At 43.1% G+C, this 22,937-nt stretch overlaps 1 long non-coding RNA gene across 1 annotated transcript in view; it reads left to right on the forward strand.

The window, feature by feature from the left end:
- The first annotated feature begins 465 nt into the window (after nt 1-465).
- Nucleotides 466-22,937, forward strand: part of LOC116645174 — a 108,166-nt gene continuing 85,694 nt past the window's right edge. The window contains exon 1 of the long non-coding RNA XR_004301915.1: nt 466-609. This is a non-coding gene — a long non-coding RNA (uncharacterized LOC116645174). The remainder of the gene's footprint in view (nt 610-22,937) is intronic.

The raw sequence follows: 22,937 nt of genomic DNA on the forward strand, positions 1-22,937 counted from the left end.
CTGGAAATTTCTCGGAGTCTCTTTAGCCGTGTCATAATTAAAGTAATGGAACACAAGAGGAATTTCTCTAAAGACCCCGTTCAAATGCGATTTCATCTCCCATCACACGCAGTTCCTGTGGCTTCCGTGCAAAGTCCAGAGGAAGGCGAGCAGAAGCTGCAGGATTAGCACGTTCATCCATCTCTTGCAAACGTGATCGCAAAAAAACGAGATGACACCTCAGGGGCAGCCGTGGTTAAGTGGAAATAGCCCCGGATGAAAATGCAGGAAACCTGATTGAAGCCCTGATTCTCCCCCTTTACCAACTGTTCGAAGTTGGTCGAGTGGCTGTTTTCCCCTCCCGGGCTTCAATGCAGCTGTTGTTGATAAGGCTGCTGAGGGCGGCCCACGTGGGTGACACCCACGCGCTGTGCCAGGCGCCCCCGAGCCCCCCTCCTCCCAAGAGCCCTACGGGCGGGCCCCAGCTGGCTGTGCTGTTCCTACGGAAGCTCAGGAAGGCTAAGGACTTTGCTCAAAGTTATATACTGGTTAATATGTAGCCTACTTAGCTAGGAAGTGTGAACCCAAACTTTATTGGATCTTGACTTTGCAGGAAACGGCATCTTCAAGGTAACTTCCAACTCTGAAATTGACAATTGTGAAATCTGAACGCATCAATGTTGCGTTAAATACGTCTGCAAATACATAAAAAAAGACAAAGGCTCAGCCTTGGTGGGTTGTAATCATGGGTACGCTTGGATGTCTGTGTCTGTTGCCTGGTGGCATGGTTATTGCCATCAATATGAATATAAAGTTCTTCATTATAAACTTTATGGAAATAGAGAACAGCCTCATTTAAGTGATATTTGCTAAATCAGATCTTGGGAGCTTAGAACTCTGGCGTGATTCTTTTTATGAAGGAGGACATTCAAAATAGAGAGCTTATCTTAAGATTTGGGATATACTTGGTAAGTCATGTGAGCAACTGCCAGTATGTCTCTTTGTTGTGCTCATTACTATTAATATGTACTTTTTTCCTAATATGTGTGATATTTGAGTGCAATCAATCCAAGTTTAGAAGTTGTTGTAATGCAGCTTTATGGGTAATGAAGAAAAGTTTCCATTGCCTTAAATAAGTTAGATTTTGCTTTTTTTTTTTTTTTTTTTTTTTTAAGGATTTTACTTATTTATTTGAGAGAGAGAATGACAGACGGAGAGCAGGAGAGGGAAGAGAGTCAGAGGGAGAAGCAGACCCCCTGCTGAGCAGGGAGCCCGATATGGGACTCGATCCCGGGACTCCAGGATCATGACCTGAGCCGAAGGCAGTCGCTTAACCAACTGAGCCACCCAGGCGCCCAAATAAGTTAGATTTTGATTTATCTGTAACATATTCACATGTGGTATGTGACTATTTTTTCCCTAAAGACCTGAGTGCCCAGTTTTTATTGAAAATATAAAAACTGTCACAGTAGCTGGTTAGTTAGTCCACTTCTTTCCTGGCTGTTTGCTAATGTCATTGGGTTTACCCAGGTCTTTGGGAGACCACACCAGACAGGATTACAGCCATGGAGTCTCCTGGCCTTATAATCTTAGGGACCACCTGGAGTCCTCCACAAATGCAAAGTCTAAGAGGTCAGTTTGAAGAATTAGTCTGTACTAATTTTGATAAATCTGTATGTATTTATTAGATCATCAAAAATGCATTATATAATCACCTTCTTTTGCAATTGTTGAAATGATTTATGGTATTTTGTCTTAGCTCCTATAATCTTGACCTGAAGGCACTTAGCGTGGATGGCGTCCTTCCTGGCCTTCTGGCCATAATCCTCATTAACGTCTGGATTTCACCTTGCTCCTTGAGGATGCCATGCCTCACATTTGGTACAGTCTTTCACTCTGCTTCTGTTATGTTTTTCCTCTACCAGTTCTGGTTGGAATCAATCTCTTGGAATTCTAACTTCAGCCATTAATCTCTCCTGGATCCTGGTTGATCGATAAACAGGACTTACCCAGTGCACGATTTTGTTGACCACAAAAACAAGAGCCTGTTTCTGCCCAAATGGGAATCTCTTGTTTCATCTTATCTCTTAGTGTGCAAGAAGTGAAAGATCAGGCTCACTTATCTATCCCCACGCTGATAGAGTGCCTGGCAATTGATATTAATAGATAACAAAGGAATTTCAGTATAATTATTTCTTAGGTACATTCTTGTTAATGTGTCATGGGATTTCTCTGGTATGAATTCCTCAGGGATTCCTCAGACCAGGAACGTACCTGAGTTTCAGCTAACATTTAAGTGTGCCAAATCGTGGCTGTCATGTCCATCTTCTAGGTAGCTCAAAGATAAATGGAAATAAAGAGCCTGGATAAGTTGAGTCATGTTTAGGAAAAGGGAGGTTCTGGGCATTGGGTGCTGTTGGGTCTGGAATGAGTCTCATGGCCTGCCCCTTCTGCTACTGAGTGTCTTGGGGGAAATTGGGGTATGTTTGGAGGCAAGTCAGAGGAGGGCAGTCAGTGGGGCAAAGGGATCTCTTCAGAGAAGAGGGGAGATTTTTGTATTGTTGTTCAAGTGTGGTTTGACTCACAGAGGGTGAGTCAGTAATGACAGTCATGGGAAGCTTGCCTTGGTACTGGAGGGGGTTGATGAAGCACTTGTGTATTGATGATGGTCAGGTCTTTTTTTTTTCAGGTTCACTGCCCAGACCATTTCTTTTCTGTTCCCCCATTCCCTCCAGAGCTGGTACTAACCTGCCCACCTTTGAGCCACTGATGATGATGTTCTGGGCCAAAGGTGATCAGCAGGGTTTAGAGATAAAGAATTTTAGCCAGAGTATCTCTTAGAGCAGTATTTCCCATACCTGAGTCATCTGTGGATTCACCTTTCCAAAATTTGCTAAATTAAAAAAAGAAAAGGGGGTTTATTGATTTTCTTTTTTATTTGAATAAACGTATTATAAAAGGAAACAGGGTATCACATGTCTTAAGTAGGAGACTTAACACAAAAACTGAAGACAACACAATGGTTTTTTAGATTTTCGGGGCTAAAAAGGATCTGAGTGTGAGGCCTATTCTTTTTTTCTCAAAAGGGAGATATTGGTTTTAGAAAAGTGGGAAGGGTTTTCTGGAACCAAACTAAAAATTTCTCTTTGATTGATTTGGAAGGATTGAGAGACCACTGAAAATAGAATAACTTCCTCGCTATGTGAGGTAGTGTTGTTTAATGCTAGGTTGGTGAACTATTTCATCTCCTACACCTTCAATAGGACAAGTCTCGGGTGTGGAGAAGCATTGTTTTTAACGATCATCCGGACCCCATAGGAGCTGGCAGGTGGACTCAGAGAGTCAACTCAAAGTGTGCCATTTGTGCAGGCACAATGGGGGCTCTGATTTGGGGTTAGAAGACCTATATAATATGTGCATGCTTGCGTATCTAATAGTGTGAGATTTGAGACTGGGACTACATTGACATAATATGAACAAGGGTGATGTGTGACACAGGTGGTGAGGATGAAGGGATTCAGAGAAAAGGAAACAGTCTGAGATACGGTTGCCTTGGAAAAGCTTCCCGAGAATTTGGTGCTTGAAGAACAGAAATGTTTTGGTGGATAGGCAAATGGAAGGAGGGTGCTCCCAGAGAGAGGGAGGTAAGCCTAAGCTTGACTGTGGGGTTAAGCATTGGACCCCATAGAGCCCTGGGTAGATTTAGGGACTTCAAATATGGCGCAGGATTGATGAGAAAAGACAGCTGTAAAAGCTGGTTTGGGATTTGATGTTACTGGTGGGAGGGAGACATTTCTGGCTCCTGAGCTGCTTGCTGTCAGTGTGTCTGAGGATGTGAGGAAGATGTACCTGGCAGTTGGGTCTGGGAAACAGGTAGCCCTCAAAAGCATACGATGGTCATAGAGCAGTGAAGAGATAGAAATTCATGTGACTAGTCCACATTTGGAGCACTGAATGTAATCACCAGGGCTTGGGGAGGCCCCGAGGAGTTTGGGAAGTGAAATAAGACTTTGCCTCTTGAGGCCTGGGGCAAAGGGATCTCTTTAGAGAAGAGGGGAGATTTTTGTATGGTTGTTCAAGTATGGTTTTGAAGGGTTATGTTCAATTTTAGTGAAGGCAGCTAAAGTTAGTTTTGGCCTTTCTATGGAAAGCCAGAAATGTAAGTCTCCCTTCTGTATAAGGGTAAATACTGAAGAAAATAACTTCTCACTTCCTCAGTATACAGGGAGGAAAGGAATAGGGAAGACAAATGGTAGCATTGACCAGAGTGGTGTGGGAGATCCACATAGATTTTGGTAAAAGGTGGTACAGAGCCCATACAGATGATAAATCCAAGATTCCAGAGTCTTAAGGATGCATACATAGAGTTAGGATGAAGAAGAACAGAGGACAGAAGAAGAGTCCAAAAAGAGAGGAAGAGAAGGAGGAAAGCATTAGTGGAGCTGTTAGAGAATTTCAAGGAGGCACTTTCCTCACGTGTCTTACCATCTAATTTTTATTCATATATTTTTTTTCTGCTGCAAATCCTTTAGGGAATTAGATATTGATTAAGACAACGAGGGAGTGCCCACTTAATTGGACTTGGTGATCTTTGACAATAAAGTGATACTAGATTTAGAGACGTGACTGGTCTTTTTGCTTTTACTCCCTCTCCCCACCCCAGTAAGAAACAAAAAATGTTGATTTTCTTTTGAAACTTCAAAGTGCTCTGAACGAAAATCCATGTGAGTGAAGGGGTGCCAAGTGACTCACAAGAGTGGTCCATCGACTGGTTTCAATTCATTTCAGGGAGGTTGTGATCCAAGCTTGATCGCAACATTAGCCTTCTAACAGATGGAACATAGCCATCCAAATTGGAAACCAGAATAGGCAGACTTTCTAAAGAACACTTCTTAGATACACACTGAGAAATGCCAGGACCTTAGTGGGAAGGGCTTCCGTTATGGAATCCAGCAGTTTTCATACATTTTAATGAGGGTGCTCCCCTCCCAGGAGGAAGGTTCTGGGAAGCAGGACACATAAACAGACATTTCAGAGCACTCAAAGGTATGGCTGTCCTGGGCTGTGCAAGACATTGAGGACAGAAAGCACACAAAGAGATAGGGAGCCCTTGCACCAACCCCAGGAGTGTGGGGCTTTGTTAGCTCCTCTGTGCAGTTGTCCCCCACCCTGCCCTAAGTGAAGTTGAAAGGTCACGTGGGCAGCGGGGCTTCCTGTATGTGTCAGATCTGCTTTTACTCCATCCAGTTGAGTACCTGAGCCTTCAGTATTGTACTGAGAACTTAAAACTCAGCTTCATCTGTCTTTGGGACACGTGTACGTGCCTGTGTGTGTTCCAACAGGGTCACCCCTGGATCTTGGCTCTGGCTTTGAAGTGGAATGGTGATTCTGTACATGATAATAAGCAATCCTTTTGCTTTGTTTCCCCCTTCCCTGCTCCCCTGACTTCTTCCCTGATTCTCTCTCTGCTGTACTGTGATCTTCTGAGAGACCATATCTTAGCACCATTTCTCATTCCCAAGCAAATACCAACTAGAATACTGTATCTTAGTAAATGTTTCTTTAAAAAAAAAAAATTTATTTATTTACTTGAGAGAGAGAGAGTAGGGGAAGGAGCAAAAGGAGAGGGACAAGCAGACTCCACACTGAGCATGGAGCCTGACATGGGGCTCGATCTCAGGACCCTGAAATCATAACCTGAGCCGAAATCAAGAGTCAGACACTTAAACCGATTGAGACACCCAGGCGCCCTGGCAACTATTTCTTCCAGAACCCTTTGGGTTATTCCTCAGGGGACCCCATTGGGCAGAACTGTTTCCCTTTTTCATGGTTAGGGAGTCCTAATCTTAAAAGTTCACTCATTTATTCAACAAATGTTTGAGTGCCTAGTTGTGCTAGGTAGGTACCTAAATAAGTAATTTATTATTTATAAGAAATAAAAATAAATTTTAGAAAAAAGTATTTATATTAAATACAATGAATTATATTTATTAAATATAACTTATTTATAAATAAATAATTTTAGTATATAAATATTAATAAATACTTATTAAATATATTTATTTATAAATGAAAAATGCATATTCAGCACTCTAAGGAACCTTGGAATTTGGTGGGAAGAGATATGCAAGTTAATCGATGACTACTTTATGCTAGGATAAGGACTGTGGTGCATCTACTCATAGGGATCTCTGGGGAAAAGGGGAAATGGCATCTAAATGTTGAGGGGTCTTACATCTCCATCACTCTCCTTTTGTCACCATGGCCACCCCATGTAGTAACTACTACCTCACTGTGAGAGCAGGCCATGGGAGCAGGGCTGAAATGCAGCGGGCACACACTGGGACAACTGTTCTAGTTCTTATACTTCTGTTCCAGTTGTTGAATGACCTCACAATGTCCATTCTGCCCCAGACGCCTCAGTCTTTCCTCACAAAATCAGCAACTAAGGCAGAGTAGAGATCTCTAGACATGATCTGGCACTTTGGATGGGTCCCTTCTGTGTACAGTTAACCCTTGAACAATGAGGCAGTTAGAGGCATCTCCCCCACCCTGCCACTGCTTACCGTTGACCCGAAGTCTTACCAGTAACATAAACACTGCATTAACACAGGGTCTGTATCTTATGTGTATTATATGCTGTATTCTTACAATAAACTGAGCTCAAGGAAAGAATATTCAGAAAATTAAAAGGAAGAGAATACATTGACAGTACTATGCTGTGAAAGAAAAAAAAAATCCATGTGTGAGAAGAGAAGTGCCTTTCAAACCCATGTTATTCAAGAGTCAAGAGTAGTTATTACCTGGCCTATAAAGATTTCTAAATATTTTAAATATGCTATGTATTGAACTTGTTGGGCCTTGTATCCACACACTGAGCCCAGAGACCGCTATATAACTAGTACTCATTAAATAGTAGTTGAGTGTTTAATAAATACAGGGGTTGTGGTGGGGGAAGTGAATAGATGAGGTTTCTGGAAGGAAGTAAGACTTCAGCCAAGTTTTAGAGATATTAACTTTGATGATTTTTTTCTTATTGTGGAAGGAATAAATACACAACATTGAATTTTATGAAAATTCCAGAAAGTATGAAGAAAATAATCAACTCTAATCCTACCATCCAGAGAAGACCACAATCGATACCTCTGTGTATTTTCTTTAGGCATTTTCTATATGTGTATGTACGTGTGTGTAGCTGGGCAAATATTTTAACATGTTAACACATGAGCTTTCTGTCCTTCCTCAACTGTCTAAAGAAGACTCCAGTGTTGGGCTCCTGGCCCTTAATGCGCTAATTGAGTTAGTGGGAGCCGAGGATGGGGAGGAGGAGCCAAGGATGGCGGTGTGGATTTGCATGAGAGAGCATTCAGAGTTACACTTTAAACAGTTTGAAACCAGCTGTGGGGGCAGGGGAGGGGAGGTCTGACATTGAGAAGAGGGTAATGGGGGTAAAAGTGAGATGAAAGCCATGAAGCAACATAGCATTGCCTACAATTTGAGGAACAAGGGAGATAAGAAAGAGTAGCCATGATGCCAAATCTTGAGAAACTGGCCCATGAAGAGATTGAGGAAGTTTCCTTCTGTGTCATGGAGTATAATTCTCCCTTTGTCTCCTTTTCAAGATACTTTCAATGAAGACATAATATTTCAAGACTTTGGTAGGAGTGGATTTGTGGTTTTGGATGGAAGTCTGTGCTGTGATAGGCTTTCAGTTGGGAGTTAGAAGGGCGGGTCTGTTCAGACTTGTGTTTGTGCATGAATGTGTGGGGAAGGGCAGGGGCCAAGGAGGGTGTGGGGGTGATAATTGTTTAAAACAGTTTGATGTGGTTTCTTTTGTTTCTCTAAGTGCTTGACCTTGGTCTTGTGCAGAGGCATCCACCTATCCATCTGCCATAAAAGCAGACAGGAAAAAGTGAGAACATACTGAACTTTTGACCTTCAAAAATAGGATTTTGCTGCAATTGACAGTCATAGGTCATAAGGAGTTGCTCAGCGGAGGACCACACAAGAACATGGCTCTCTTCCAGCCCTATCTGGTTTAAGGGAAAGGAGAAGGAATGAGAAGCAGGACAGAGAAGGGATCAGACTGTGCCCTGGGGTGAGTTAGAGAAGTGAAGTTAACAACAATGGGATTATGGCCCACCTCCTCCTTCTGATGCTCACTTTGGGGGTGTGGGAGAAGGTTGCCAGGCTGGCTACCTCAGACCCGTCAGAGAGGAAGCCACAGCAAAGTAACTGGTGGTACAGCATGCTCAGGCCAAGGGGGGTCCTAAGGTTGATCTCTCTGGAGCTGTCCTTGGTTCCCCATGGCAAAGCAGGACCCAGAAGTAGCTTGGAATGAGTGTGGAGATTGTTACAGGAGGTGACCACAGTAGGGGCAGGGTGCCTTTGGCAAAAAACGTAGAGCCGACTGGGAGAAGATCTTTGTGATTTTGGCTTAGGCAAAGATTTCTTGGGTATGACACCAAAAGCACAATCCATAAAAGAAAATGAATTGATAAATTGGGACTTCCATCAATATGAAAAATGTTCGCTCTACAAAAGATACTCTTCAGAGATTGAAAAGACAAACCATACACTGGAAGAAAATATCTGCAAAACTCAGACCAACAAAGACTTGTATCCAGATTATACAACCACTTCCCAAAACTCATTGGTAAGAAAACAAACAACCTAATTAAAATATGGACCAAAGTTTTGAAGACACAGCTACTTTGGAAAACAGTTGGTCAGTTTCTTATGAAGTTAAATATACACTTCCCATATGATGCAGAAATTCTACGTATTTATTACCCAAGTGAAAAACAAACAAACAAACAAAAACAACCTCCACTAAAATGTTTATAGCAGCTTTATTCATAATGTCCTGAAACTGGAAGCAACCCAAATGTCCTACAACTGGGAATGCGTGAAGAAACAATGGTATATCCATACAATGGAATGCTATACTTAGTAATAAAAAGAAATGAACTACTGATACATACAACAAGGCGAATGAATCTTGAATGCATTAAGCTAAGTAATATAAGCCAGATTCAAAGGTGACATAGTATATGATTCCAGTTATTATAGCATGCTCAGAAAGGTGAAGCTGTAGGAATGAAAAACAGGACTGGTTGCCAGGAGTTTGGGGTGAGGACATTGTTTGACTGCAAAGGGGTAGCACTACAAAGTTTTTTTAGCATGAGGAAAATGTTCTGTGTCCTGATTGTGGTTGTAGTGAAAAGGCTGTATGCATTTGTCAACATTTATAGAATTGTACATTTAAAAAAAAGATTTTACTCTATATACAGGAGAACATAACATTTTTTTAAAGGATTTATTTATTTGAGAGAGAGAGCATGAGGGTGAGGGGAGGGGTAGAGGGAGAGAGAGAGAATTTCAAGTAGACTCCCCGCTGAGCTTGGAGTCCGACGCGGGGCTCGATCTCACCACCCCAAGATCATGACCTGAGCTGAAATCAAAGAGTGGGATGCTGAACCAACTGAGCCATCCAGGTGCCCCTAAACATCACAGTTTTTAAACAAAATAGAAATAGAAAAAAAAAAGAGAGAAAATATAATTGACGCCCTTAAGTCAGACTCCAACCTTGGGCCAATCAGTGATAATCCCTCAGCAAGGAGAGCTCTGAGCTGATTCTCTGGGTTTTGATGGGGCAGTAACAGTAGGGTAGAAAATGGGACTGGTTTGCAAATTTGCAAATGAACAGACTCATCCAGGAAATAGTTTTACATTCTTGATTTCATCATGATATTATTGATCAATGGTATTTTATGAGCATATCTTTAGGTCGTTGAAATTGTTTTGTATCCAAACACTTGAAAAAATTGCCGGTGACCCATATTACTATGGCTGTATCTGCTGAATTTCTAAGAAGAATCTGAAAATAACTAGAAAAGGAGATAAAGAAAGTAACAGAAAATGTCTAAATGCCATCTGGCATCACAAGCATCTGAACCAGGCTCCATTCAATCAAGAACTTCTCAAGGAGAACTCATTCTGAGTATAACATTGGGCCAAACAGTTCATATGACATACAAATACATATTAGGATTGAAACTTCAAGATGTTAGGGGCACTCCAGTTTCAGAGTAGGGCTGACACATAGGAAAAAGATAGAGGTATTCCTATTCTCTGCTTAATATAGTTTTCTTATAGTCCCCTTCTAAGCCTTGTAAAGTTATATTACAATAAGTATAAAAATAGCCCCACTGAAAGGATAAACCTTGGAAGTATCAAGATCTATTGATCTTTGAAATGTGCAAACTTATCCCAGCTAATCTCTACCTCATTGGTACAAGGCAGAGATGGTCCATTTTACTATTATTTATAGTTTTGGAATAGTTTCCTTGATTTTTATAATCAAGTGTCTTTGTGCAGTTGCTGAGCATCTTGAAAACACTTCATAATCAACAGAACTAGATATTCTGTGTGAGCACGAAGACAGTAGCAATTAAGCCCAGAGCTGTTAGCCCATATTCAGGGATATCAAGTGACATCTTCCACACTATGGAAAAGTGTCCAAGCTTTGGTTTACAACATACAAATGGGTGAATCAGTATTCTTTTAGTAAAGAGAGTTAATGTGCTCCCTGGATATTCCTTCTAGGTGAAGAGCTGCCTACCTAATGCCACAAGAGCTTAGGTGTCTTTCTTCCAGGGATGATTTTTGTAGGTTGAGCCTGAGGACAGTCGGGAGATCGTGTGTGTGCGTGTGTGTGTGTGTGTGTGTGTGTGGTGGTGGTGGTTGGGGTGCAGTTAGGGAGTTGGGGAATAGCCCAAACTCTGTATGAGTCCCTTATAGTGGCAGACATTAGAATGTCCTCATACTTCATTTTCTGATGAATAAATACAATAATCATCCAGGAGGCTCTTTAAAAGAAAAATAAGGAGATTTTCAGTAATCTCATCTTGTCAGAGCTTGCATCACATAAATGTATCCTGGAAGATGAAGGGCTAACTCATGAAAAGAAAATAGAATGACTTGAGGTGATTCAGGCATAAGGAACACAGGCATTGTTTGTAAATGAAGGTTAATGATAGCTTTGTACCAGTTGCAAATTTGTAGCATGCATATTTTGATAAATTATAGCTAGACTGTATCATAATTTGTGACCTATATATAAAAGAGTCAAAGTGAGGTAGTTATCTGCATTTTATTGTCAGCAAGAGATTTTTTTTTTCCTTGATTAAAGCCCTATCCCCCCATCCCCAAGAAGTCACTAGACTTGAAAATATTCAGAGTAATGGTTCCCACCGAGATCGTGATATCATTGACTGGCAACCCAGTGATTAAAGAGAAAGAGATCGCTGGATTAATCATCTACATATGCTGATAGGAGCCGAGGGGGAGGGCTTTAAAAATTTTAAATTTAGATGTATTTACTTTAAAAATTATTGATAGAAGTCATCACGTCTCACCTCAAAAAACTGTACAATATCACTGCTGACAGTATATTTACCTAGAGACTGACTTTATGCTAACAAATACGGGGTTTAAATTGTCAGCAAAACTAAAATGAATGAGCTTAGCACAATTTAAATGGATCTTTGGCATATCATCAATCAATTAAGTTCTTCCTGGCGCTCTTAGGTTATTATCAAAGTGTACAATACAACATCGTCCATCTTCTTTAGCAGTCTTGGTGTGCCATCCCATAAAGTATCATATACTGTTTTGCTGAGGTCTCCTTTGCAAACCACTATCACAGTGATGGAGCAAAACCTGAGGAGATGTGACCAGGGACCGCTCCTACAGCTTTTTTTGGTCCCTGGGTGAAAGGTGCGTGTCTCCCAAACAACCCAATTCAAGGATGAAAGCCTGAAAGACAGTAAGAAATGGAAGGGTGGGGAAAAAATGTCAGAGAGATAGAGTCAACAGCTCAGAAAACTCAACTTCGACTACACCAGTTCAGTGGGATTTGACCTCAACAGAAGACAGCATGGAGGAAGATGTAGTCAGGTGACTCCAAGAGCCTTTCTGAAAGCTGGAAGGTCATTCTAAAAAAATAATTCCTACAGGGATTCCTATGGATTTGGATTTTATTTATTCCTAATTTGGTTTACTTCAGCTCAAATGTATTACATTCAAATTTCATTCAGAATGAAAGTCAGTCTCATTATCCTAATTATGCAAGTAGCCATTTTTGCCAAGTACAATTCTGTTGGGCAGGGAAGAGCCTGGGCTTACAGGACCCACTGGGGTAGAAACTTGTACTTCATCGGGGAGTGAGAAAGCTTAACAGAATGGTGATGAGTACAAACTCTGCTTTGTGGTGTGATAGTGAGAGCTTGTGACCCTAGAGCCATGAAGATGGGCATCCAAATTTTAGCACATTTCTTACTTAAAAGATCCCAAAGGTGAATCCCCTATGGCAGTTATTCCTGATCTGAGAGCCACATACCCTTGGGAGTAGGGGTGGCGAGCATATGTTGTTGCAAAGGGGTCCATGAATCTTTGTGACCCTATATGTTATTGGTAGGAATAATGTCACAGACATAGGTCTTACTTGAAATGCATGTAAATGCTTTTTAAACAGTATTGTAGAAATGCCTTTAAAAGTTGCCTTTTAGCATTATGTACTTTCAAGATCGATAACTACTAGAACATGGAAGCAGTTCATTAACATTTTTTGTTACTAAAAATGGGTCTTCAAACATGAAAGGATAATGGCTTTATTCATAACTGCCCCCAAACTGGAAATAATCGATATGTCCATTAACAAAACAATCTATAAATAAATCGTGGTGTAGTCATTTAGGGGAATACTACACAGGAGTAAAAACGAATAAATGATACATAAAACATGGATGAATTTCACAGACATGAACCAAAAAAAAAAAAAAGAGTTGAGAGTATATTGTAAGATTCAGATTCAAGTTAAGGATAAGCAGAAGTGATGGTTGTAGAAGTCAGAATAACGATTGCTCCTTCAGGGGGCTGTGGGAAAGGACACGAGGCAAACCTCTTGGATGTTGACGAATATTCTGATAGTGGTGGATGAGTGGGTACATTTGTAAAACTTTATCCAGCTGTACACTTGGGACTGATGGATTTTTTTTTTTTTTAAGATTTTTATTTATTTTTTGACAGAGAGAGAGAGACAGTGAGAGAGGGAACACAAGCAGGGGGAGTGGGAGAGGAAGAAGCAGGCCTCCCACTGAGCAGGGAGCCCGATGCGGGGCTCGATCCCAGGACCCTGGGATCATGACCTGAGCCGAAGGCAGACGCTTAACTACTGAGCCACCTCGGCGCCCCAGGACTGATGGATTCTATGTACCTTATGTATTTATGGCTGTTTTAAGACATGTCAACAAATTTGTAGACTCTGTCCCATCAAGAGGTAGGATGTAAATCTTATCCCCTTGAATGTGGACTGGACATAAAGTCCATTTATAATTAGTAGAATGCTTCAAATTTGAAGTTGTGTAATTTCTGAGACCCAGTCATAAAAGGCAGCTTCCATTTTGATGGCTGAGATACTTGCCTTGGTGTCCTGACTTATTCTGTAACAAGTTCAACCACGCTGAGGTCGCCATGTTGTGAGGAAGCTCAGGGTACATGGAAAGGCCATACATAGGCAATCAAGTCGATGTCCCTGCTGAATTAAGCCTTTGAGTCATCCATGTTCAGGCCCCTGACATACCAGAGAAGATGCTTCTGGATGATTCTGGCCTCCAACTCTTGAGTAACGCTTGACCCCCTACCTCAGGCATTTGGGTCTTCTGAGCTGAACTCCCAGACATTTGGAGTGGAGACAAACCATCCCTGCTGTGTCCTGACCCACAGACCCATGAGCATATTGAAATGGCTATTTTACACCACTAAGTTCTGAGGTGACATGAAAAATTGAATGCTGTCAGAAGTGGTATAAAAAGATTGAATAACTGGATAGAAACTATATATATATATATTTTTAATGGACCTTCAAACTCCCAGTATTTGAGGAACCCATGTCAGGGTTCTTTGGTTGCAAGAAACAGAAACCAACTCTGACTGGAGCAAAAGAGAATTTATTGGCACAATACCAAGCTGGAAGGATCTAAAGGAATTCTGAATATTTCCACTCACAGAGGCCCTCTGGGGGCCTTCGTAGCAGAAACTGATAAAGGCTTGCCTCAAGATTCAGTCACTACTATAAATATGCTCTGACCATAGTTAATGACTCTGATCAAGATTTTAATTTCAAGGAAAGCAACCAGTAATCCAGACTGGGCCACATGCCCACACCTTGTCTCACGGACAACAGGCATGGTGATCCGTAGCTTCACCAAGACCAGAACAACAAGGGAAAAGAATATGTACCCCCAAGGGATATTAGAGGGATTTGGGGTCTCAAAACCACTCTATAGGGAAGCAGTGATCCTCTGACATAACCTAGAGGCTCCTGCCTTCATGTTCTGACCAACTTGATTTCAATGTTAGTATTACTCATGCTGACTGAGGTGCATGAGGTTTCTGGTGGCTCTTTGGGGCTGGGCCAAGTGTAAGATCTTTCCTGCTTCCTATTTGCAGGCCCACTCTTGTCTTGGCTACTGAGAGTAAGGAGGCCAAGTTCTCCATCTGATCCACAGTGAAAGTAGGAAGCTTGGCCATTTCTGAGGCTGATTGTATACGTTGGTGGTAGTAGTAGATGACTCTTGGTGTCTCACCCAGACTCCCCATTCTCTAGCTACTGCGACTGGTGGCTTCTAGTGACAGCCAGCTTCCCCTTCTCTAGAGGACTATTCTCAGCTGATGGGAGGCCACCCTCTTCCCTGTAGTCAGTGACTAAGCAAATGGTAAAACAGGTCAGCCCCTTGCCCGGAGGAACATTAACTCTGCTCTGTGGTTCATGTTCCAGAGCCTGTTTCTGTGAATCCAGCCAAGGGTAGACTTCCGCCTGAGCCCACAGGCTTTCTTGGCTTCTCCCTCTTCCTGATCTCACTCCACTCCCTTCTTACCAGTTCCTCCTGAGAACATGTCTTTAATATGACTTTCATAAAAATCCTCATCTCAGGCTCTGCTTCTAGACACTCCCACTTAGAATGCTAGTCTAGGTCAGTGGTTCTCGAACTTTTGCATGTATCAAAATCTCATGGAGTGCTGGTTAAAATACAGATTACTGGGCCCCAATCTCAGAATTTCTGATTCAGTGGGTAGGGGTGGGGCCTGAGAATTTGCATTTCTAGCAGATTCCCGGGTGACGCTGATGTACCTGGTCTGGGCACCACAGCTGAAGAATTATTGTTGAGCCAATTGCTAAGGTGGTCTGATTTTTTTTTTTTTTTTTTTTTTTTGCTAAGGTGGTCTGATTTTAAGCACTGGGCAGGCGTCTTCCATGACCCTTTCCTCTGGCAAAAATATTTGCCAAGTAGCCCTAGCATGGAATCAGAACTTCGTCCTTAACTCCTTTTGATTAGGAGATTGAAGACTTGAATGAAAATGCAAATGTATCTGGCAAGTATAAATACATTCCGTTGTTATCCTTTACGTGCGAGCTCTACTCAGCACAGTTTACTTAGCCAATTACCTAGCAGAGCTCCAAGAAAAACAGCAGTAAGGAGAGTTCTAATGCAATCAAAAAAATTTTGGAAGGTCCGGTCACAGTGTTTCCCATTTACTTGAGTCCCAGAATGCTTTCTTCAGACAAAAACTTCAGAGGCGTTCCAATTTATAGAACCAACTGGAAGGGATCTGAGCAAACCTACAGGGCTGAGTTTGAAAGACAATGGTCTGTGGGCTGTGTTGGCTGGTCCACAGAGGTCTGTAGCTTCTGCTCTGTTTGATCTGGGCCTGGTCTGTGGCTGGTTCCATATGGCCCGTTTGTTTTGAGGAAACAGACCAACCGAGTGATTTCACTGGGAAACCGGAGCCCCTATATTGCGTTTCAGGATCTGCTGAGGGCTGCTGGGAAAACACGCAGGATTCGGCTCCACTGAAACCAGAAAACCCTGTGTTTGAGGAATACCAATGTCAGGGCCTGTGTATAGACTGTTGGATGTTTTCCCTTCCGTGTGTTTCATGGTCTTGCTCCTTCTTCTAGTAAAAAGTCTCTGGCATATGAAAATACTTAAGCATCTCCGCACCGCGGCCCGTGACGGCTGGATTTTGATGGATGGTGTGGGACGGCGCGCAGCTCATTGCAAAGTAATGCTTTTAACTTAAATCAGTTTTAAGTGAATATGTTTTACACATTTATGCTCCAGAGTGAGCAAAAGCTGTTTCCTAGAAAACAGCCCTTCTGGAGACACTCCCCTTGGACAGGGCGCCGCCTCCCTGGCTCAGGCAAGCGGAGTGTTGACTTGCGTGGTCTTCAAAGTGCCCCGACTCTGGGACCCACAGGGCTGCTGTCTTAGTGAAGCAGTTAATGATGTGTGAATTTTAGATCCTGACAACCCCTTTAATAAAAACAACAGGACTGCATCCCTAGTATACTGTGACTGCTAAGTCATGACAGTCTGTCTGCCTAACACAGTGCAGTATCTTTAAGTAAAGTGCTATTTTTGCACAGTGGCGTGGAAAAATTCCTGTGCCAACGAGAGAGGAATGAGAATCAGGAATAACAACGTGGATGCACGGGACACTTCATTTCCACCCAGCTGGGGCTTGGCTGCAGGAGCCAAAGAGTTTTTAGAGATGCTGCAGAATCCTGAGCAAGCAGGAGCTCTCTATGCCCTTGGCTTTGGCTGCTTCGCTTTCCCCGGCGGTGCCCCTTAAAGCAAAGGACTGTATGATGGATGTTTGAGTAGCCTAAAAGTTGCCCTTTTCTCCCTCCCACCCCCTTCCTGCGCCCCACTGGAGGCACAGGAATGCTAGAAGTTCCAGTGGATTGCCAAAGAGCCAACTGTCTGTCGTGAATGCCGACTGATGTTGGGGATGGGATGATGCGTGGGCCAGCATTGTGCCAGAAAGGACATACCTGAGGCCCGATGTGGGGGGAGGCACTTTCTGGTTGCCAACCTGGACAAGCCAGACTGCAGGACAGCAAGGCTTGGGAGGGGCTGGAAAAAGAACCCCAGTCTACACAGAGTCCGTTCTCCACTGAATTTGGTGGCCACTTGTAAGGAGAAGTGAATTCCCATTCAGTCTCCCCCTAGCCACTGGATTTGGAGACACAGGCCCATGTCCAATGTCTTTATCCTTCTCCCCCAGACGAGAGAGTCTCAATCTGCCTTGTTTGGGCAGGGGTCGTTTTTCTTTAAACAGTTCAAGGGGCTGTCAGCCTAATGCTCACCATTCGAGGTGACAGAGAGCAGAGCAAAGCAAAGCAGAGAATGGTGTGCATTCACAGGCCAGCCCAAACCTTGCCGGGTGGTTCCCAGAGCACCAAGATCAGCCTGGTAGCACCCTCCGCGTTGACATGCAAATGAGGCCCCGGGCACCATGCTTGGCTTCAGAAAAGCCTACCCGCCCCGCTGGGAAAGACTGCTTGAATGGATGGCACCTAACTGGGCCAGGCCTGACTTGGGGGGAAGAGCCTGGAGAAGAGCCTGAATTAGCCCAGGTAAAGCCAGATCTGGGGGGGGAAGGGAGGTTACTATCAGGCAAGTCAGCACCCTTAGAGGGTGACCGGCCGTCCGTCTGGGTTTGCCTGGGACCTGAGGACTTCCCTGGGGTATGGGGTATAAAAAAATAATGTCTAGACAAATGTCTAGAAGATGAGGCTACACTTCAGATTTCGGTGGCTCTTGCCCAAAAGCTGTTCAAAATGGTGTTAAATTTTATGCCAACCAACAAAATCTGAGAGTCCTTGTTTGCAGCATCCCTCCTTCCCCCCAATCCTGGAAAACACAGTGTTAGAAAATATTCTCTTATTGACCGATCTGGGAGCTAACCAAATAACATTTTATTGTTGCTTTGATTTGCATTTCTTGATGAAGCTCTCCCGTATCTTTATACATGCTTATGGGGCATTTGTATTATCTTGTGGTAAATGTGCGTCTGTCCTTGGTATGTCAGTGGGCGTCTGGAATACACACATGAACAGGGCAAGACACCTGTCTTCAAGTACCTTACTATCCATCAGACACGTACATAAACACTGTGGTGAAATATTACAGGGACCACGGAAGAATCTTGAGAATACTGCGGCAGTCCAGACAAGCACGTGGGCAATTCTCCCAGCACGGGACACAGCTGTAGGTCACAAGGGTGCGGAAGAGCTAATCTTGAACATGGCATGGTAGAAATAAAAGGGGTTTGCAGAGGGGCGGTTGGAACCTTGGTTCTGTTAGTTCCTGCATTTTCTTGGGCAATTTCTTTGACCTCCCTGAGCCTCAGATGCTTTACCTGTAAAATAGAGATGTTGCAGCTGCTGTATCTTCTCTTCCTCCTCCTCTTCCTCTTCTTCCTTCTTTGAGGCCCCAGGGCCATGGGATTTAGGAGGATGTTGTCCTGCAGGGGAAGCAGGGGACAGTAGAGTGGCCTTATTTGAACTTCTTGGGGCTCGGGTTGTTGGTGGGACTTCTAGTGGCAGCTGACAGTGTGGGGTTGCAGGGGAAACTAACACTTGATCATTTGGTTGCAGTTGTGTTTCTGGCTGAGCTGGTGGTGGGAAGGGGCCATGATGCCCTCCCTCAGGCAGAGCCCCAAGTGCAGGTTGGACTCCGGGATGTTGTTAGCTGGGAGAGTTCCACCATCGTTCTGCTGTTTGCCTGCAAAAATCAGGTGCTGCCGAAGAGGTGGGATTCCCTCCTTGTCTTGGCTTTTTGCTTTGATCTTCTCGATGGTGTCCTTGGGCTTGACCTTGAGGGTCATGGTCTTGCTGGTCAGGGTCTTCACTAAGGGCTGCATCTCTTCGTCCTCCTTGAAGGGAACTGAGTGGGATTATGCTTCTTAAATCCTACTATTCGGGGCATTACATGAGGGAATGTTGACGGGCAAGCAACTGCTCCAGAGGAATTTCATTGTTGGGGGAAAAAAAAATCTTTGTGTTCAGTAACCACCTTTCCTTATTTTTGACTTAGGACACTTCCAAACTCATCTACTTTTGGGTTTTCAAATATAAATCCCTCAGAATAGTGACTTCCTCAGAGCCTGGCTTTGCTCTTTGAGGTCACATCCTTAGATGACACAGTGCTCTCATTGTTGCCCTTATATGGCGGATGTCCATTTCTGCAGCCAAGGCAGCCATTCCTGAAAGAAAAAGTTAACAAAACTCGTGGAATGAGTTAAAATGCCAGTATGACTGAAGGCTAAGAGAGGACTGAGTCACAAGTTGTAATTTGGAAGGAAGTGTGGTTGAAGCACTGTGTGTGTCTTAGCAATTGAGAGAAGCTAGAACATCTTCGGTAGCACGTGATAGTCTCCACGCGAGAGAGGAAATACAGTGTTTAGGGTTCCTCAACTGAATTGAGTGTTCAGATACCCTGAGAACACACTTAGAATACTCCAAATGCCACTGCTCTTTTAGATTCCACTCAATACATATTTACTGAACTGCCTCCTGAGATAAATAGTCACCCCTGGTCAGGCTCCTGAGAGACATCAATCTGGCTTTGAGAACTTTCCTTTTACGACTTTGGAAGGCAGCAAGTTTAATTTTGTTTAATGTTAAGTTTATCTTTTTAAAAAAGATTTTATGTATTTATTTGAAAGAGAGAGCACAAGCCGGGGGGGAGGAGGCAGAGGGAGAGTGAGAGGAAGAAGCAGACTCCCCGCTGAGCCGGGAGCCCGACATGGGGCTCCATCCCAGGACCCCAGGATCATGACCTGAGCTGAAGGCAGACGCTTAACCAACTGAGCCACCCAGGCGCCTCCTAGTTAAGTTTAATTTTACAAGTTTGTTGATTCTGTTTCCCTAGAGATAGTTTGAGTGACTCCCAGTGGGTTTCAGTGCTTGGAGAAGGTCCGCTTGGTCACTTGCTGATAGATGAGTGTGTTTGCAAATGGACAGTTTTCCCACAGGGGCTTCCGTCACTGCGTGGGGATAACCCAGGGCCCACGGCAAGGAGAGTTAGTTCAGTGCACAGTATGGAAGGTCAGCCCTGAGGTTGCACCTGGGAGGGCCAGGCTATGCTAACTGTAGGCATGCCCAAGTAGAAGGTAGTCTAGCCATTCTCTGGTTTGCCTTAAAGATAGCCACCTTCCTTTACATAACGTTCAAGAAGAGTTTATGAACTGCAGGGAACGCAGGAGCTTTTCTCAGAAGTCAGCCATCCGAAGCCTCCAACCTGGAGTTCAAGGTGGGCTGAGAGTGGCAAGTCACTTTCCTGATGCTCGCTGCCTTCCCATAAAGACCCCGACCTTTCTTTTTTTTTTTTTTTTAAAGATTTTATTTATTTGACAGAGAGAGAGAGACACAGCGAGAGAGGGAACATAAGCAGGGGGAGCGGGAGAGGGAGAAGCAGGCTTCCTGCCAAGCAGGGAGCCCGATGTGGGGCTCGATCCCAGGACCCTGGGACCATGACCTGAGCCGAAGGCAGACGCTTAACGACTGAGCCACCCAGGCGCCCCAGAGACCCCGACCTTTCACGGCCCATGACAATGACAAGGTTAGGGTGACTTATTTGTTTGTTTGTTCCTTTCTTTCTTTTGAAGAGGGGTCCTTTCCAAGTCCCTTTTTATTGAGATATAGCATTCATATTGTAATCTGCACAAATCTTGAGTATACGTCGATGAATTTTTAAATATATCCAATGCAATTTGCGATAAAAATTGAGTGCGAAACTCTAAAACACAAAGCTTGCATGTATTTTGAAGTTAAAAGAGCTTCATTTTAGATTTTTGGACGGCTAATGTTGGATAAATTACCCAAAGCTAAACTTTTCTTTCTGGCTCTCTGTGTCTTGGCTTTTCGTTTTCTCATTTTGCTGGTGTTTTGCACACTGGTTGGTGTCCCCAGGTTGCATTCGTGGTACCAGAGAGTGTGCTCTTGTACCCAAGGGAGCTCACAGGAGACAATCAGGCTGAAAAACCCCTGAAAATCTCTGCAGTGTGTTTGAGGTGTCCTTAGGTAGCGCTTATTGGAAGCCGCAGAAATTGTGACTCTAGGTTTGAAGCAATCAATAAATCAAATGTAACATCTAAGGTAATTTCAGAGCATTCCCTGGGAAACTTGGCTCATTCGGTTGCTCCTCTATCAGTTAAAACAGAGTTCTTTGTCTCTGGGGTTGATGAGTAGGTATAAAAGCAATTCCAGAGCCAACTGTCAAATAAAGCAAACTCAATTCATGTCCTATAATGACAAGGTCATGCACCGCACAGAACCTCTTTTAGATTGGCTTTGAGTAAACTCAGATGAAGAAAAGCTTGTATAAAAAAAAGAAAAAGAAAAAGAAAGAAAGAAAGAAAGAAAGGAAAAGAAAAGAAAAAAAGAACCTACCTCACCTGAGAATACACAGGGATCAAAAGAAACCTAGCTCAGGTGGGGACACCACCAAATCTTCCTGTTTTTATAATGACTTCTTTACATTATTGAATACAATGGGAACTTTAAGGGCCAACTGCAATAACAGTTTCTCATGAAAAATTAACAAAGAATTTATGGAAATGTAGGAAAAGTCCCAAAGCAATTAGCTTAGATTTCTCTAGAGTCTGAGAAAAGCCTGGATAATTGCATGCAGAATTATCACTGGATACAGAAAGTCCATTTTCATCACAATGGGATATAATGATGTTAAAGCTAACAGGGAGCTATATTTAAAAAGGTTACCACACAGTTTACCAAATGGTTTGATTTATGTAACTTTGGAGATACACACTTAAAGGTGACGTTCAAGGGGGATGGGGGAGGTTATCCTTGAAATTTCCAAAGGCTCCTATACGATAGGAAAATACATTCCCGTTTTCTGCAAGCTAATTGTACATTACCACCAGGATGCACAAGAATGAATTTAATTTGTCTCAGAATGGAGGGCTGAATTGTACTACAAGCTGGCACATGAATATCCATTCTGACTTGACTCTGTTGTAAATTGGCTATTATGTATGTTTATAGGTGCACTTAGGGCTGGGGTCCTCTTCCCGAGTGTCCTTAGAAACTCCGAGGTCCTGGCACCCTGTGGTAGCCGAGGCAGCCCTTGCTGGGCCGGCAGAGAGATTATGCGTCATTATTTAAATGTCACTCTTTTCTGTAATATAAAATGAAATGAAGAGCAACATCTTTTCTTCTGATGTTCATTCACAAGCCCTGGCAGCTTAATGACTTCCCAAGTTCAAGAAAGCCAGCTTCTTCCTTGGCTGTCTGTAAAGAAATGGGGGAAGAGACATCATACAGTGAGCTTTTATCAGCCTCCACTGTCCTCGGCAATGTCACACACACACACGCACGCACACGCACACGCACACACACACACACACGGATCTGGATACCCTTTTCTATCTGTAAAATCTGTAGTTAAGGCTGTGCCTGGGATTCGCATGATTCTTGCAACCATTAAATAGATTCTTGCTCCGAAGCCCACAGAATATTAATAACTTTTGTTAGCTACTGTGTCAAAAGGATCCTACAGTCTCAATCTTATTTGGTAAACACTCTCTGTTTAAAAAAGAAAAAAAGAAAAAGAAAGAAAGAAAGAAAAAAAGAAAGAGATGATTTAAGTGTTTCCAACAAAAGCCTCAGCAGAGATCCTCCTCTGAATGGATGTTGCTGCCTAGGGACAAATGTCAACACAGGTCAAGCTTTGTTGAAAGAGCTGGAAAGATCCGCGAGTCTGCACACGGGCACGCTTATGGCCAGCATTAAGAAAATCAATGTAAAATACCGAAACCGCATTCCCATCACAAGCGGGCCAATACACTTCCAGCAGATGTGACAATCATATTTTGACAGTTCAGATAGCTGATAATGGATGGCAGAAGAAATTTCTATTTGATACGGGACCTGCGTTGATGCAATTACAGCTCATCTGTTTGTCTGGGCCACATTAAGGATGCAAAAAGCAGAGAGAATAAACAGAAGCTGTTATCTGGGCATAATCAGTGCGGAGTGATGCACGCCTCATCAGGAGCATTCTGGTCTCCTTTTAATTTTTAGT

Source organism: Phoca vitulina, unplaced genomic scaffold, assembly GCF_004348235.1.
Source record: "Phoca vitulina isolate PV1807 unplaced genomic scaffold, GSC_HSeal_1.0 scaffold32, whole genome shotgun sequence".
NCBI classification, from domain to species: Eukaryota; Metazoa; Chordata; class Mammalia; order Carnivora; family Phocidae; genus Phoca; species Phoca vitulina.